The 18,511-nt window shown below is 39.9% G+C and overlaps 1 protein-coding gene across 2 annotated transcripts in view; it reads right to left on the bottom strand.

Annotated features, from left to right (window-relative positions):
* The window catches only part of lhfpl6 (LHFPL tetraspan subfamily member 6), a 96,415-nt gene extending 94,484 nt beyond the window's left edge, over nt 1-1,931 (bottom strand). The window contains exon 1 of one of the 2 annotated variants that reach the window (XM_012956507.3): nt 1,512-1,931. The gene's annotated coding sequence lies outside the window, so the exon portion shown is untranslated. 2 annotated transcript variants of the gene reach the window in all.
* Between the last annotated feature and the right edge of the window lie 16,580 nt (nt 1,932-18,511).

Raw genomic sequence — 18,511 nt, 5'->3', positions numbered from 1 at the left:
AGTTCACAAGATGCAAACTCTGGGGGTCTCTTGCTATAAAAGGACCATAAGATACTGATCTGTAGGCTCAGGCTGCTGCACTGAAACATAACAAGGGAATTTCTGTAGTCCTGAGAGTGCACTGGTGGAGACAGCTTACTGTTGGGGGTCATAATGTCACAATATGCTGAATTATAGGGGCATGATACTGCTGGGACCACCTGCTGATACTACTACTACTTGGGGGTCACTTGATATTGAACTTTAAAGATTTCTTGTACAGCTGAGCTAACAGAATGCAATAGCTCACTTTGGGCTCTCACCCTATAAAGAACTCTTTCAAAATCCTTCCTCTCGTGGGTGCTGAAATTTATGCATACCCTCCCGTGATAGAAACGGAATGACTAGTGGGCACCCCACAGCAGAGACAGTGAATATGTAGCCCTGCAGATGATACAGGGCTATGGTACCCAGCATTCTTATTAAAGCAGGCAACTGTAGGCGTAGCAATAGTTTGTAGTTGAATTTTTAGTTAAGCAATATCTGTAGGGCTACAGGTTGTAAATTTCTATCCTACTGCAATGGGAATGTGTGGGTTCTCTATTTAGAAGGAGGAAAAGAGAACAGCTGCTATGGTTTTGTTGCGGAGTCACACACTGGGGACATAACATTCCCCTGACTTTACAGTACAAGACTAACAGTATCCAATCCCTGCTGCCTGTGCCACTCCATCCCTGCTAAGCAAGCTATAGCCCACCCTAATGCATTAACCCTTTGTTCACCTGACTGCTCGGAAACCTCCCCAAATACTATACCTAATGACCAGGACACAAATCACACACAGGTACAATCTCTGCTCTAAGTTGCATCCCAGGCAATGGAGTATCCTTCTAATTCTTCTGCCTGGGATGCAGCTTAGAACTTGCCACATATGCGATTCATTACAACCAACAATATGCTTTCAAAAGTTTAGTTGTTTGGTTTGCACATCTTAAATCTATAAAAGGCATGGAACACTATGATCACAGGGAGAAATGCTGTTCCCTGAACCCAATCCTTTCGATGGGGGGAAGCTAGAGCTTGTAGTTTAACAACATCTTAAGGACCAGGTCCATTAGTCCTGGTCCATGGTAAGTTGATTATTGGGTAAGCCCGTTCTCTCTCACTGCGCTCACCTTCTAGGTGCCCCCCACTTGGGTAAATGTATATACAATAGATGTAGGGACATCTGCTCTTTCCAAGAGTCTTGTGTGACTGCTGCTGGGATTGTGCATCAGGAATTCATATTTCTGCTAGGAAGTATAGGCTGATACAATACACTATGCAAACTATCAGAAGGAATTCCCCTGTGCAGTACTGGAGGCTTTGCCTGCTGGAGCTGCCCAGTTTTACACAGCTTTCCCTTTCCTTCTGATTTGGGTGACAGCAAGTCCATAACAAAAGTGCAGCCTCAGCAAAGTGACTGCACCCATACTAATGAGCCAGAGCCTCACCCTAGCACCTACATCTCCCAGATGCCCAACCTGCCTTACAGTGTGAAGATGTTGAAAGTTGTAGTTCAGTCTCAGCTGGAGTGCAACAGAAGCAGGTCGCAGCTGATCTCTAGATGGCCAGTGTGTGATGGATCGCTCAGAGGCACTTCCATTCTACTCCCAGCCTGACACTCACCAGCTCGGCTCAGATGTCCCGATCCCTTGGGCACACGTGTTACTCGCCCCAGCAGCTGGGGATCCCGACTGACACCCACAAGTGGAACCTGCCGGATCCCGTCCCTTCTCTTCCAGCAGCAAGAAGCGCAGCGCTGCCACAAGCAGATCCTTCCCTGCTGCACAGCGTTATACTGAGAGTCCCTTCCCCACAGCTCTGGAGCAGCAGGCAGCGCAGGCAGCCCTCCCCTCACTCAGGAGCCTCCAGTGGAAATGTTATTAGTACATTCCTAAAGATTCCCACTGACACAGGCTAAGGGGAGGGGCGAGGAACACTCCGTGTCAAACTCACAGGGGAACCATCAATTCAGACAAGGCCCCGCCCCCGGCCCCGCCCACAAGCCTGTGAGAGAAATTAAAGCAGAAGCCAGTGAGAGAACAGCAGGCATATTAGCTCCGATGCGCTGGGCTGGAGTTGGGCTTTTCTCTCTCACAGGCAACATGTACTGCAGCAATAGCTCAACTGTGGGGAAAGTCTGTGGCATAGCAGTAGGGCAATGCTGAGCTAACTGAGAGAGTAGGGGTAATTATAATAGGGCAACTATAGCATTTGCCTTGGGTCCCACTACAAGGACCACTTTGAGAGAAGAAACCTTTCATGTTGATATCTGGATAGAAGTCCATGTCGAAAATGGTATCCCAAACTCAGTACAAAGTCTTTACTTAAAAAATTATATTTTTATTCAAATATCCCATATTAAAAGCATACAGACCCCACAGAGTGCTGCCTCACTCATTTTGTACCCTTCTGGTACTTAGTCATAAGCAGTTGTATCTCTATATTAGAAGCTGCCTCTGCCCCATATCCTCTATAGCAAGGGTCCTCAAACTGCGGGCCGAATATGGCCCCACTCGGCCACTTACCCGGCCTGCACTCCCGCTGCCGTGGGCCATAGTTTGAGGCATAAATGAGTTGCAGGTAGTCTTTTCCTCCATCTACTACTGTGTTGGCGTTCTGCGCAGTCTCGACTGTGATCTGGCCCCCTCTCTAAAAAGTTTGAGGACCCCTGCTCTATAGGCACATGGTGCATTGTCACCTGCTGGATAGTGATGTGTGGGTTGACTGCCACCTTTTCTGGAAAAAAATTCTCTTCCCTAACACCCAGCAGGTGAAAATGTCCCTGAAAAAAGTGCCTTGAGAAAAACTAAATCAGTTTTACCCACAGCAATTTTTATTCACATGCCATGAAAATATATTTAATCCACATTCTGTTCCACATTCACATTCATTTAAATTCATAGTGCTTGGCTGTCCAGAACCAGTGTTGCAAGCAGCATGCATCTACATTTGCACTGTTAGTTAGCCATGCAGGATCTAAAGAGAGGTTGGGTGGCCTACAAAATATAAACTAATGTAGTTATCATCTATATGACAATATGAATGTATAATAGCTGTTTAAATGTCAATACAGTGATTGCATGCTTGGCAAAGTATGATGGGCCTCCTGTAGCTAGCATGTACAGTGCCAGACTAAGAGAAGAGGGGCCCCCAGGCTATTTCAGGGCCTCTACCTTTGGGCAGACATTAATGCTAAAGTTGTAAAGCACCCTGGTACTCATAAATCTTAAATATACCATTGGTAATACCTTTTATTTTTAATTATGTTGTTTTCAGAGGTTGCATACTATTGTGTCATTTAGTTCTGGTAATTTGTCAAGTATCCCAAATACTAGATCCAAAACGTGTACTTAAAGGAACAGTGTACACCTAAGAAAGAATATCTTTGCTAAAAAATAAGCATGATAAAAAGGGTTTGTTTTCCAAATGCATTACATTATTTTAATTTTAAAAATTCCCAATTTTTTGCTTTATAAGTCACTAATTGAACATTGTTTCTTTTTCAATCACATTACTCCCCCCTTATAAACAGAGTAATTTGTTCAGAGTTCATTTGATCAGCTTATTATCAGTGCTTCTCAGCGAACAGCTTCTCCTCAGCTCAGTAGAACCAGAAAGTGACAAGACGGGCAAATGTGAAACTGATTTCATTTCCTTGTTCTTGCAAGAAATAACAAAAATATAGATGTTTCTTAAGTAAAACACATGTAAAAAGTATATTAATCACAAGCCCTATTTATTAACCACATATTAAAAAGGGGTGACTACTGTTTCTTTAACTGCTAGGTGACGGCTGGACTATAGGAGCCTTGTGGGGGCACCCCTCCCCAGCTTCCTAGTTGTTGGTATAGAGGAAGAAGCATATCGGGAATCAAATTGTCGCTGAATCAATAATGCTAACACTGCCTGGTGCAGAGCTGCTAATTTTCTGGCTGGGTGAAAACCAGAGGTGAGAGCATCATAAACAGCTCCTAGAAATGATTCTTATTCCACACCATCTGCATTTTCTAAAGATAGCAAAATTCCACATTCAAAAAATTCCTTCAACAATTTTGTGCCTCTCTGGTTCCCTGTAGTTTAGAGTGCTTGTGTAAAAGGCCCTTTGCACGTGCCATCACATACTGTACATTAGCATGGCTGGTATAGAGGCTTTCTCTAATGTTATTGCATGTATCAGGTAATGCAATTGGACAGTGCTGCCTTAACTTATACATAAATAATTATAATGATAAAATATGGATTGTCTATGAAGTAAATCAGTAAATATAACATATAAAGTGCCTTCAGAAACAACTTGGGAATTAACTATGTATTTTATAATGAAAATGTCTGACATCTGTTCTATCTAGTAAATATACAGGATATAGTCTAAAGCACTCATATGGTAAACCACCAATGCTTTATGTTATAGTAGGAATAATTAAAGTCATTACTCTTGACAAGAGAAATCATTTATTTGGAGCTCTGTGAATCTGTATAAAGGCCCATAGCTTTATATGTTCATACAAGTCATGAGACTCAAAAATTGCGAATTCATATATCTTTCTATTTTATGACATACAAATATTTCTTTTCTCTTACAAAATTGGCATTGCAACTGTAGATAATAACAATTTTATTAAAAACAGACAATCCTGCAAATAGCGCTGGGATTTGCTGGAACCTAAACTGGTGCATTGATAGTTAAAAGGATTCAGATTTTTATAGTGTAGTTTTTAAACGAAATTAAACTGTGTATATTGCAAATAATCCATTCTACTATTTAAATATTATTCTTCAACCAATAAATGTGTTTTTTAGTTGTAATATTCTCATATCTACCACTAGGAGGGGCATTAGTAGCAATACAGGTGTCAGAGAGCTGCTATCTTGCTATCATATCATTGTTCTGCAGATTGGCTGCTGGGGGGAAAGAGGGGGATTATACAACTCCAACTTGCAGCGCAGCAGTAAAGAGTGACTGATGTTTATCGGACCACATGACTGAGGGCACCTGGGAAACTAACAATATGGCTTGGTCCATGACAAATTTCAAAACTAAATATTAAAAACCTGTTTGCTCAATGCAGGATTCTGTTGGAGAGGCGCTATTACCGTATATACTCGAGTATAAGCCGAGTTTTTCAGCCCTAATAATGTGCTCAAAAAGGCACCCTCGGCTTATACTAGAGTATACATACAGGACCAAAATTGCCCTTCATTAGCCCCTATGAGAATTACCTGAAAGTGCAAATATTGACCCTTGCAGAAGATTTTGCCTAAAAGTGCATTGTCTAGTGATAATCACTAAAAAAGTACAGGTGAGATTTTCTGCATTTTGGGCTAGTGTCTTTAGGTTTGGAGATGCTTCCTAAACTGGGAAAACAAATGAACTGAGAGTCAGAAATGAACTTACATAGCGAGAGGGTGTCCTAAAAATGCAAAGCACAGTAAGATACTGTATGCATATGTGGATTTTTGCTTAAAAGAGAACTAAAGCATAACAACAAGTAGGGTAGGTAGAAGGCTACACATTATGTTTTGTGCTTCTGTACCAGCCCAAGGAACCCACAGCCCTTTAGCAGGGAATATCTGTTCCCCCAAAGATGCCCCCAGTAACTCACCATCTTTTTTTCTGCTGATTCCCTGCACATGCTCTGTGCTGCTGTTACTTACCTGAGCTTAGGGACCCACTCACAATATACTGTATATATAGAATATAAATGGCACACTATACTGTATATACAGAATATAAATGTCACAATATACTGTATATATAGAATATAAATGGCACAATATACTGTATATATAGAATATAAATGTCACACTATACTGTATATATAGAATATAAGGCTGATTAGTAATTATTTCAGATTCATATTAAATGGCAGCTCTGAAACCAGTTCAATTAGCATCAGAAATTAATTTAACCTTACCCTTAAAACTACTGGCTCCTTTCTCACTATTTCTCTTTTCCTTTATTTACCTTCTACTTTGTTATTGTATAATTAGTGAAAAATAACAAGTAAGAACAAAGTTTAAAAAAAGAAAACTTGACTTCAAGGTAGACTTGTGAAGTAAGGTGGGAACCATAGCAACCAGACATTTATTTATTTAACTACACTAAAAACTAACTGCTGTTTTGTTGTTGTGGGTTGCTGGACTAGGCAAAATCGTTGCCCAAGTTGTTGTATTATTTACAGCATAGGCCCAACAGGTTCTACACTCCCTGTCCCATTTACTGGGTGTTCTAAACATAGGTCAGTACAGACAAACAATCAGGCAGGGCAGGCAGCATGTCTCTATGGCAGAACGCAGAACGGAACCTAATGTCATTTGGTGCCTTGTGAGTATATGGTTCACTGGCTTTGGTGTGGGGAGGGGGGTTAGGTGTGTAGTTGTATAAATACTTCTGCCCCAGATGTATGTGAGCCCAATGTGTCCTTGTGACAACAACTCAACACAACAAGTATACTGTGTTCACTGTACCTCTTCTGGTAGCACGGAGACCTGCCTTGTCTTCTACTACTGCAGGACATTATGTTTCAAAAAGAGGAAAAGACCAAAAGGAAATCAAATCTCGGACTCCATATGGGATTTTTTTGTGATATTTTTTTTTATAGAGACCTGCAATGTCCAGGGCTACAGTTCTCTTTACCATAGTGAAAAAACTACAAATATACAATGTGCTTTACATGTTGCATTGCTATACTGTTGCACAATATGGGACGTTAATATTGGCCCATATGTATAATGTTATTTATATAGGTACTTGTTAGTGGCTAGTGCCTAATTTGTATTCTTTTGTATATATGTTGTGTTATATGTAAGGCTAGGGAATGGGCACTGTCTGCTCCATGTGTCACAACAAAGTCCTGATGGGATAGTACATTTTAATAGTCTGAGTGATACTTTGAGATGGTCTTTTGTTTTTGAGACAACACCTATTGTATTAAAGCTGATAATGGGGGGGGGGGTATTATGGACCAATTTAATATTATAGAATGCGATTGATATATTAGCTCTATAGACTACTGCATGAAGTAATATTCTAACTCTCATTCATGTATTACAAAATGCACATTCATGTATATCAATTAAGAAATACATTCTCAATTTACTGTTTTTTAAGACAAATAAACAAATAGATCAGAGGTAATTCTCAGTATTGTCTATGGTATTTTCTAGTGTTTAGTAGCTGTGAAAAAGTAGCTGCTGCTAGTAGTTTCATGTGTCTTCATCCTTTCTCTTCTAGAATACAAATATAAATGCAATACTGGCGTAATTTCTGTCCAGTGCCAAACTAAAGTCTCTTTGGATAAGGCTGTCACAGTAAAACTGGCTGACAATATGGCACCACCATATACCTGATATGCCTTACACAACCAGTTCATGAAGCAGAATAAATTTATCTTGGTGATAAAGTATTTATCACCAAGAGTCATCTCTCTATTTCTGTTTATTGTCATTTATATTCCCCATCCCCACTTTCTTACTCTCCTGACTTGCACATTAGCTAAATTATATCCGACACCAATGTCACAGTCTGCTACAGACTCCTAGCTAAATTAGTGACTGTAAGTGCTACACTCAATGTCAGATCCAAGCATGACGTGACCCAACATCTGCTGCTACCGCTCTGTTCACCCTTTCACCTCCCGAGCCATCAAAAACTCCATCCTGTGCCATACTAATGTTCTTCAAGAAGCCTTGGCTGACAGTTGCTTTGTCTACCTTGTCCCTCTCCTTGATCTTGGATTCCCTTACTAACAATGTGTCTTAATCCACTTCTGTGCTCTTAACCACTCAAGGTACCAAAAATTAACTGTCAATGCAGGCAAAATATTTACACCTCCATCCCTTTGTAAAGGGAGTTAACACACCTGAGTACCTGAGTCTGTATAATGTGATTCTGATTTGATCATTCCATGTTTCACTTGTAAAGCATTTGCATGGAGACTGAGTTTTCTATATTTTAGGATAGATACAGACTTGCACCTTTACAGTGTTCATAAGCAGCACAGTTTTTGTAGCAAATATCATTCCACTCTAGAGGCATGGTTTCCAGGCTTTTCAGTCCTTTTAGGTCCATAATTTGGTCAGGGCCGCACCTTAGCCTATGCAGATAAAGATACATACACATCACACATCTAGGACAGGAAAAATATGGTCATCCTAAATCTTATCCTAAGTGATCTTCAGGCTGAGCTTCTAGGAGTATTGAGTTAGAGCAACTACGCATTCTCATCATACCTCACCCTAGCTGGCCTTCAGTTTGGGCCACACTAGACACTGCTACAGGCTCCCCTCTGGGGTCACTCTCAAGGGTTGGTAACATAACTGACCTAGAGTTCCTATGTCTTTCCTTCAGCCCTGACTGAGGACCAAAGTTTAAATCCTAGAGTAAACTTCTTAGACAAGTTATTTACCATTCTTGTGTCCCAGCATACTTTCTGTGGTCAAAAACGGCTGCCTTGACTAAGGAAAATGGCTTTGAGACTCCATTTTGCACAACTAATACTGTATAATGATCTCCCGTATGACAGCATTTATGGTTTTTCAAAGCAAAACCACTGAAAAAAAAGGAAAAGTCTCCATGTACATAAAATACTTTTAAAATTGCATTGGCTGTAAGCTGTTTGCCTACTGATTCTGTAGTGTTGTAGTATCATTTGCATTTGAAATTTAAAATTAAACCTAAATAATGTGTAAGTACAGTACAGATCATTGCTTCTCAGCCCATATGACCCAGGATTAAAAGTGCTGCCAGTGATTCTGTTACATGTTTGGATCACTGCAGCTTGCCAAGTAAATTAAAGGGCTGCAGGCCTTGGTCGTCCATCATAGGCTCCCTTGACAGTGCTTGCTGGTGCTGACAGCTGCAAGGGTCAGTTTCTGACCCCATACAACAGCTGTTTTGGGGCACCAAGGAGCCAAACCATACTGTTTCTGGCAAGTCATAGACACACGCCTACAATTTTTCATTTTAAGTTTGGCAAGGTCAGTTTATCCCTGCCAGGTACCCTGTTCTACTGTCACTCTTCACCTGTTTTCTACTTATACATCATTTGTTCAGGGAATGTCAGTATCAGGGTAAAACAATACATATTAAATCCACATCCTGCATGACTAATTAACAATTAATTTTTTAATACATGCTGCAGACTGAACTGATTAATGTGCAGCCATGCAGCATGCATCTAAATTAAAGGGAAACTCTGGCTTCCAAAGAAAGCCCCTGAATAAATAGCATTTTCCTATGCTGAAAGCATGTGCAGCTTTACTGCAGTAACGACTACTGAGCAAATGACGTACATGTGCTTCATCTGAGAAAAGAATTGTCCTGGAGGCAAATATTAAAGGCTAAGAGAATAAGAACGACTTTTATTCACCAATCCCGAACACAGGGACATGTAACATACTGTAGATAGGGGAAAAAATGAATCAAATCAATAATGGATATTTTATTTGAAGATTCTTAGAAAGTCTATTTAAATAGCACACACTCTTAATTATTTAAAAGCTGTCAAAGCCCATCCCTTTTTAGTTTATACTATACATATAGATGTACTTGGGTATGATTTGTATGCTCATGTGTGTGTGCGGAGGCCATTTATGTGCTTCCTGCTGCAGTCATATCACAAACAGCAGCAGGAGCAGATTAGGGAGCAAGAGAGAAAAGCCTTTTTCAAGGTCATATTTGGCTGACCCCATTCAGTTCGGCCCCAAGGCAGTGACAGAGTTAATGGGATCAAACAGACAAAATGCGACTCAGGAGAAAGACTGCAAAATAGGCAGTTTCCATGTCAGCCCTTTGTTTGATGAGGCATTACAACAATGATTGCTGCTTTTTAAACCCTCACTAACATAGAATAAAAGAACATTTCTTTGATGGCCTTCTTAGGCACACAAGCACCCCTTCTAGCTGGAAAGCTAAAAGGGTAATAAAGGGCTCAGCAACCAATCAGGTGATTGCTTCCAAACAGGTGACATGTAAATGCAACCTGCTGATTGCTTACTGTGGGTTACCTGGATTGGTGCAAACTTGACATTGCCCAATTAATCCAACAGACTGGCGTTAGATAGGAATGAACAAAAATGTTTGTACCATGTATATTGCCCATTTAGTCGATCAGGCAGATTTGATAGTTATGTTCATTTAGCTCAAATAAACTATAAAAAAGGAGGCAGGATGCCCCCCTGCATGCAAAATTCACCCCAGCCCAGTCCCCTTTATTTTTTCTCCCCCAGTAGATAATGAAGACATCGAGAGTGGGGTAGAAAGCGGCTACAGCTTTAGTAACAAATGTCTTATATAGCTATAACACAAATAGTGCAACAGTAAATAACAATTACTGACAAACATATCCAAGCCACACCATAAATGCTTGCCAAGACCAAAGTCTACCCAGCTGGCCACCATGTCAGCTACTTTTCGCCAAAGAATTGGGTGGGCAAGTAAGAGTAAACAGCTATAATATCTTCCTCCTGAAACCCTTGTCCAAAGATACATAACTCACCGTTAGGATTCTTGTGCATAAAACTGGAGCATAGGCCCCCACCCCTAGTAAGCATTCCTCTGCAAGCTGTGACAGTAGTGCCCAGAACATAACGAGTCCTCCGCTGGCAAAAGCTACAACCCCATCCTTAAGAAAAACTGCAACTAAACTAAACTTGATGGATGTGTGTCTTTTTTCAACCTAACTTACTATGTTACTATGTTACAAAGGTTGGTGGGCAGTATTCTGCTTGAATTACCACCAAAACAGGAAGATGCCCTCCTTTCTACTGACCCCCTTCCTATTTCCTGCAACTCCCTTACCTGCCTTCTGACCTTACACTAGCCAATACTCTCTCCTATTTCCTGCAACTCCCTTACCTGCCTTCTGACCTTACACTAGCCAATACTCTCTTCTCACTATGATTCACCCTGTTTTCATTAACCAATGCATAACTCCGCTCCCCAGTTAAACACTGCACACCTTGTCTAGCCTGCCCCTTCCTTGTCCCAGTCATGGCTCCTGCCTCCTATGCTAAACTCACTCACTTAGAGCCTATTAACATGCATGGCCAGTCTCATGGTCGATATTTTTGAACATAGTAATTTATTATTAATTATTCATCATTTTATAAATCGTATTTCAACTGTTTATCAGTTGGGCAATATTATCTCTGCCTACATGGCTGTATTAAATCTCTTAGGGCAATGGCACACATTTTGGACATTTTGTTGCCAGCAGGCTACTAAATGAAAGGCTTGTAGCATTTACTATAGATTCTTCTTAGAGAACTCCTTAAGGCCCCACTCTCCTTGTGCTATTAGCTTCTGTTCACAGTTTTTCAATGAGGTGCCCTTTAAGACAAACTAGAGTTAAAAACTAAAGTTTCATAGGACAAAAAAAAATGTACAACATAACTCGTTAAGGAGGAATAACAAAAGTGGAAAAAAGAGTTGGCAGTGTGACTACAATGGGGAACAAGTTTATAACATAGTGCAAACTTGCAAGTTTGGAATACCACAGGGTTAATAAATTCTTAGAGTAAGCTTTCTATTCAGTGAAAAATCTGAGATTTAATTCTGTATCTATATTTATCATTTAGGAAACTCCACTAGTATTTGCAGATGGGCAGATAGGACAAATGATGTATTGTTTAGCCCCCAAAGCATACAGGTATCCAATACATGGCAGGGAGGTACAATAATATGGTAAGGACAGAAACTGCTCCTTGTGCAAAAAATAAATTGATGCAAATAAGTGATGTAACGCTACTCAGGGTGCTTAGAAATAAATGTAAAATGCAAAAGTGCTCAGAACCTCTCTCTTAGCAAGAAAACTCATTTTTTGGGGGGAGGGGGTTAGATTCCCATAGAAAAAAGTGAATGTAAATTAATCTTACAAATAACTGTTTTCCCTTTGAGTTTTGGGGGCATGTATGAGCTACAATATGCTTCACAGGGAGATGCCTCCATAAGGCAGCTGTAATTGTAGCCTGCTAGAAGTCACAACACTTGGAACATTTAATGTGTTCATATTGGCATCTTTGACTAAAAGCTTAACTGTTTAACTTTTAGGCTCGTTCAGTATTAACAGTTTTCTAGCCAGTTTTATAGGGTTTAGTTCTCCTATAAAGGACAATTAGGGTGAGACTTGGAGGGGGGTTTTTATCTACCTAGAACCATGGAACCATGGCTAGTACAGAAAAGTTGTTTTATGGGTCTGTAGGCTAAGGGGGGCCCCTGACTATATGCTAGATCTCAAAGGTAGGCCTGGACTAAAAAAGTCCAAAAAGCACTGCCCTAGGTGAAGTATCTTAAAACCAATATTTCAATCTTAAACAACATTGAATGTATGTATAGACAAAGTGAAATGTTTTTAACATAAACATTTTTTTTCCAATCAGTATCTGTGTTCTGGTATATCATATTTACTGTATACCTCCCTTTGTTGCATGTAACTGTCTATGACAATAACGGCTGTACATCTAATACAAAAGCTATTGGGAAAGTGAACCAAGAGAGCCCTTGGGACTGGATGCACAGACCCAGTCATCTCATTAGAAGTACCACAATTTATGATTGCATCAAATTAATTAATTTTATAGCTGATTGTTATCCACTCATGCTAATTTTCCAGCTGCTGATTTATTATGTTCTGTATTTTATATCGGAGAGTCAACTCATCTAATGATTACTTGAATCATGCACCATGACAACATAACCAATTTAATAGTCTGCAAATTCAGCCACTGGCTTCTCATGCTGTGTCATTATCTTGCACTAAAAGAAATAAAAGTTGATCAATATTGCTCAGTTACATTAACTTTTTTGTAAAAGTAAGAAAGATTGAGAGGAATTGTATTTGACTGAAACACATAAGGGACTGGGCCAACTAGGAGATCCTACTCTGGCAGGCATCAGTTCAAGCCTGCTGGTAAGGAATCACTTTGGGTCTGTAAGTGTAAACTGTGTGCTGACTTAAAGGGGTTGTTCACCTTTAAATTAATTCTTAGCATGATATAGAGTATACTATTCTGAGACCATTTGCAATTGATCATTATTTTTTATTATTTGGGGATTTTTAAATATTTCCCTTTTTGACCAGCAATTCTCCAGTTCGGAATTTTAGCGGCTATGTGGTTGCTAGCTTTCTGTTTAACCTAGCAACCAGGCAGTGGTTTGAATGAGGGACAACAATATAAATATAGAAGGGCCTAAATAGAAACATAAATACTAAAAAGTAACTATAAGATTGTAGCCTTGCAGAGCAATAGTTTTTGGCTGCTGGGGTCAGTGACCCCTATTTAAAATCTGGTAAGAGTCAGAAGAGGAGGGCAAATAATTCAAAATCTATTAAAAGTAAAAAATGAAAACCAATTGAAATGTTGCTAAGAAAGGACCATTCTATAACCTGAAGGTGAAACACTGGTGGTGTGGGAAAATAAAATAATCTTGTAGGGTGCCCTATAACTGTTAATCAGATTATAGACACTTTGCATACAAGCCATTTTAATGGTGCATAAATGTCTGCAGACAAATTGAAATTAATATGTATTTGCAGTTCTGCTAATCTGATAAATATTTGTAAAACTATAACATGGAATATTGCATGCTCCCTAATTGCCACATAAATGCCTACATTTACATTTGTCTGTAAGTGTATTTGGGTATGCTCATTCCAAAAACTGCAAATGTCACACTGACAGATACCCAGACAGTGCCTTCTTTCTTGATCTTGGTTCTACAGATATTGGTGGACTACAACTCCCAGCATTCTTTAACTCTAATATTTAGAAAAATATTGGGACTTGTAGTAAGTAGTCCAGCAACAACAGGGGCCCAAAGTTAAGATACAGGGCCCAAACCTATGGCTCTATGTGTGCTGAAGTGGCAGGATTTCTAAATCTTGCTTGGTTGGATATATTGAGTATGGCAAAGGTATAGCTCTAAATCTGGTTATCCAACAGTAACAGGTAAATTATTGGTTTTACACATGAATGCTACCCAGATGTATAAGAAGCATGCAGAGATCCACTGATTAGGTCAGTATTGCCCATGGTGATAGAGCACTTAGCATTCTTATGATTCCGACTCACCTGTGATTGGGGTCTGACTTGACCCCTACTTGGATGTTGCTGTCTGGCCAGGTCTGGCTGTCATCTATCACTCTTTGCTGCCATCATTGCCTGACCTCTGCCCAAATATACTCCTACATTTCATGCACAAACCTCCTGCTGCAAGTACTGTAACTGAGCACTTAAGGGACCTGCTTTGCGCCCCTGAAATCTGTAGCACTTGGGGAAAGGGATTTAGTAAATAAACCCTAATGAATTTCCCCAAATCATCCCATGTGCCATAATTTAGACATCCATGGGGTAATTACAAAGTTACTTCACAACGTAACAAAAATATTTAATTTTCAACTTTTGCCAAAAACATCCTTGTGAAGGTTCCTGTCAGAGACTGGGGACTTATAACCTATTGCCTTTTATGCCCCTCTCAAACTCTGTCTCTGTGCCCTGATCCACACTATCTACCGTTTGTGCTGATGCCAGCGCGGCTGCACTGATTCAGATGAGAGAATAAGGGGACCTTGGCCTGCCCCCTACTGACACCACCTAAAGTCTGGCAGCAACATATTGATGCCCTACTACGATCTCTACACAACGGGATGGCAGGAAAGTGAGAAACAGTGAGAAATGAGGCAAAAAAAATTATATTTTATGGCATTAATCACTGAATGTGGTTATCTTGCACACCAAACACCTGCTGATAATGGATATCTGCCCCAATGATATAGCAATTGAAGAGCCACAGTTAGTGATTTGAAACCCAAAAAGTTTAAAAGACATTAGGGCCATTTATAATGACCTTTAAGGCAAGAGCAAGAACACTAAGGGGCAGGGCTGTATTAGGTCTGATGCCACCCTAGGCACTAGACCTAAATATGGCCCCCAAATTGCGAGTGATGTCGCTGAACCTAAATACGCCCCCAGATTGCAGAAGTGCTCACTCGCTGCATTGAAGACCCTACCCCTTTCACCCCCCCAGCTCCAGCCCTGGATTTCTTCAGAAACCTGGGGAATTTATTTAATTTTTAAATTAAACTTATTATATAGGCACCCAGTGGCTGTTCCCCAAAAGCTGGGACCTAGGAACAGGCCCTTGGGTGCCTATATATAAATATGGCCCTGCTAAAGGTGGCAAAATTGCCTCTTCAAGTCTGCCCTTTATGAAGACAATGCTGCTTAATGCAGAAAGAGCTGTATTCCGTGCTTTGCACCCTGCCCTGCACTTAGCAATGGTTTTTGTCATTAATGATATTGTTACATAATTTCAATATATGCAACCTGAATGTGCAACCTGTACCCCTGTTTTTGAACCACAACTCACACCTGGAAGGGGTTGTTGGGAGCTGTAGTTTAACAACCACAGGTTGGTAACAACTGATTATTTTCCTCAGACTGGGCCCCCAAACTTATAAATGTATTCAATATATCCTGGCTATTGCAGCAGTGGTTAAGTCCAATGAGGAGGAACAGCTCCCATGACAGGCCAAGAAGAATGACACCTTACAAAGTGCTGCGGCGGCATTGTGCTACGGAGAAATCCAATGACATAACAATGACTGCGTTGCATGAGCGAGTATTAGCCGGCAAGCGTTTCGGCTGGACATTGTACAATGATAGGCGTGCTTATTAAAAAGAAAGGCTCTTTTATACACTGCCATCCTTTATTCACATTAAATTGATACTATATTTACATTTTTATTGATTCAAAGGAAGAAACACGGAACCAAAATGCAATTATATTTCAGCGAGCGAAAAAAAATATATAATTTTCTGACTCCATTATTTGGTAAATTGCTTTATGGATCTATATTCCGAGCACATTTTTATCCTTCTAGCATGTCCTGGCAAATCAACTGTAGGGGGAAATGTACCCAGTTTAGAACCAGGATTTATTTTCTGTTTCTTTTAGGTTAACTAGTCTTAAAAGCTTCTACTGGAGACAAAACTGTCTTTTTGCATGTTAGCATGCATGGATATAAGTGGCGGTGGCCGCTTTTAGTTGTCTTAGAAAGTCTCATCCATTAAGCAACTACACTGTTAAAACTGTTATCACCACTAGGGGTATCCAGGCAAGTAGACCACTGTTTATTGGTGGCCAAACTCGTTTCCCACAGGCTCAAATGCAAAAGTTTTTCAGAGTCCCACCCTGAGGCGGCCAATTGCACTCTCTACACTAGCAGAAACAAATTTCTGGTTAAAAAAAGCGACTTTTTGTCACTCGCTGGTAACTTTGGGGCCGGTGCCGCCTAACTTACCCCTAAACACACATTCCCTCATCCTTTGTAGATTGTAAGCTCTTTTGGGCAGGGCTCTCTTCACCTCTTGTATCAGTTATTGATTGCTTTATATGTTACTCTGTATGTCCAATGTGTGAAACCCACTTATTGTACAGCGCTGCGTAATATGCTGGCGCTTTATAAATAAATGTTAATAATAATAATAATAATCATCTGCACTTCCTTAACCTCTGCCATTCTACTTCAGATTTTAAAGCTCACAAGAGGTCTTTACCTCTTTATTCTTTAGTGAACTGAAACCCACCGATGTCTAAATCTACATTTTCCCCTATTGCTTTTAAATATTCTATTGTTTTTTAAAGTTAGCAATAGATAGTCAGGTTATTTGTTCAATTTGGGTACTTAAATAGGACTGCACTGAATCCAGGATTTGGCCTTTTTCAGCAGGATTCAACTGATTCCACATGCCTGCCCGAACCGGATCCTTGAAAAGTTTAATTTTTTTTACCACATTCATTTTGGCACTTCTGTAGCCTAATTTCCATAAGCAAATTAGGATTCGGTTCAGTATTTGGCCAAACCTTTTACAATGGATTTAGAGTTCACCAATTTCTAAAACAATTTCCATCCCTACTTTAAACAAGAGCTTAACTCAAAAAAATAAATTAACATGATCAGCTACTGGTGTGAACACACCTATGGTAACTTGGCTAAACTGGAAAGCATGGCAGCTTTAACGGAGTTGCTTTTCTCAGTGATGACCTCTATCAGCCTGTTTTGGGTAAATGGAAAACCCTGGAGTCATTTTTTAAGACCCTGGACAGAAGTGTAAGAGCGTGTCCCTTAATACTCATACATAGAGCATTTCTGTCCACTTAAATGCCTCCCCCTCCTCTCATGATTACAAAGCTGCCGAATGCAAGTCCCTGTGCAGACTGCAGAGACCTGCGGCAACTCATGTAGGGTGAAAGGCAGGGTGTAAAGTGCACAAACATGGCAGATTGCTTCCATATTTTGCACACTGCATTCTATTTTCCACGTTGTGAATGACCACTATTTATGTATGTATAACTTTATTTATAAAGCGCCACAAGGGTACGCAGCGCTGTACAATCTTACAAAATACAAAATTACAAAAGGACAAGTGTTATAATAAATAAATACAATATATATATATATATATATATATATATATATATATATATATATATATATAAATGCACAGGGAATAAGTGCCATGTGGTATGAGGCACAGTAGGAAGGAGGTATCCGGCCCCGTAGAGCTTACAATCTAAGTGGTAGTGTGCAGTCCACGCATTTGCAGAGTAATCCAACCTATAACTCCACATACTGTATGGCCAAACTTGCCTATTTTAACAGACATGCCTTTACAAATTATGGATCAAAAGTGCTCATGGGGGACAATTATTATAATTTTGTGTGTAAGTCTCACTTTTTGGTAAAAAGTTTTTAGACTTGTAATATAGTATAGTCCTCTGAATCTCATCCTAACTGCCCTGCAGCTTGACTACTAGTTCGTGATTTCCCAATTTTTAAAATAAGTGATGTTTAATGATAAATAGTTGCAGAAAACTTAAGATTGATGGTTTCACATTAAGTGCTGTTCTGGCCAATATTCACAAATGAATAACTACCCAACAGTGAAAGGGATCACTGACTCTAAGGTTCAAACTGTTGTTCAACACTTCTGCAAATAAGAAACATCAGTTACACTTCACGTTGTTTCTGACAACAAACTCAAAAAAGTTGTGCTTGCATGTGTTTGGGGGATTTTTTTCCCCTTTTTTTAGCCTTAAAAATGATTTACACTGTATTATTGACAAAAATAACATGGAGAGAGGCAACACATGTTTTAGAGCTGTTTCCATTGCTTAAACTGAGAGAGGAAGGAACACGACCATAACAAAACTGCAGAAGGGGGTTATTCTTTCACTTTCAAAAACGCTGATAAGGCTCCATCTATATGCAGTACAGTTTTGGTCTCCAGTGCTCAAACAGGCCATTATTAAGTTAGAAAAGGTCCAGAGAAGGGCAACTAAGCTGGTAAAGGGTATGGGAAATCTCAGTTATGAAATAAGACTGGGCAAGTTGCGGCTGCTTATACTGGAGAAGAGGCGATTAAGGTGGGATATGATAAATATATAAGGGGATCATATAGTAATAATCTCATTAATGCTTTA

Source organism: Xenopus tropicalis, chromosome 2 (assembly GCF_000004195.4).
Source record: "Xenopus tropicalis strain Nigerian chromosome 2, UCB_Xtro_10.0, whole genome shotgun sequence".
Lineage (NCBI taxonomy): Eukaryota > Metazoa > Chordata > Amphibia > Anura > Pipidae > Xenopus > Xenopus tropicalis.
This window is presented reverse-complemented; position numbering and strand designations above follow the sequence as displayed.